Source organism: Chrysochloris asiatica, unplaced genomic scaffold (genome assembly GCF_000296735.1).
Source record: "Chrysochloris asiatica unplaced genomic scaffold, ChrAsi1.0 scaffold00057, whole genome shotgun sequence".
Taxonomy (NCBI): domain Eukaryota; kingdom Metazoa; phylum Chordata; class Mammalia; order Afrosoricida; family Chrysochloridae; genus Chrysochloris; species Chrysochloris asiatica.
In genome coordinates, this window is record NW_006408575.1 from 16,349,989 (window position 1) to 16,350,501 (window position 513).

At 43.1% G+C, this 513-nt stretch overlaps 1 pseudogene; it reads right to left on the bottom strand.

The window, feature by feature from the left end:
* LOC102814703 overlaps positions 1–513 on the bottom strand; it is a 145,443-nt pseudogene that overhangs the window by 17,560 nt on the left and 127,370 nt on the right.

Consider the following 513-nt stretch of genomic DNA (forward strand, 5'->3'; position numbering starts at 1 on the left):
AGTAGGCAAGGGAAACCAAGATTCAAAAGACAAGTCAAGCATCTTAACAATATTTCCCCTCTTTTACTCATTCAAACCATGCCTCAATCCCTGTATCCCAGAGCCCTGTGGTTTCAAGGTTGAGCATGCATCACTATTTAGCTCTGTTCCACTTAGCCCATGCAAACCTGCCTAGCTGCTCTCCCATCCACCTTGTTCTTCCATTCCACTCCCCCTTCTTGTGTACTTCTGCTCCCCTCCACACCCAAACTATCCTGTGTCTATTCTCTACCCTGTGTTCCTCCTTTCCCTCATTCCCCTCACCCCACCCCCTACACCATGGTAATCAACAACAAAATTTTTTTCTCCTTTTAGTGTGTATACTTTTTCTTAAGCTGACTAGTTTCACTCCATATAATGTCCTCAAGGTTCATCCATGTTATGTGGTGGCTTGCAGCTTCCTTGTTATTCTTCAAGGTAGCATAGTATTTCATTGTGTGTATATACCAAAGATTGTGTATCCATTCTTCCATT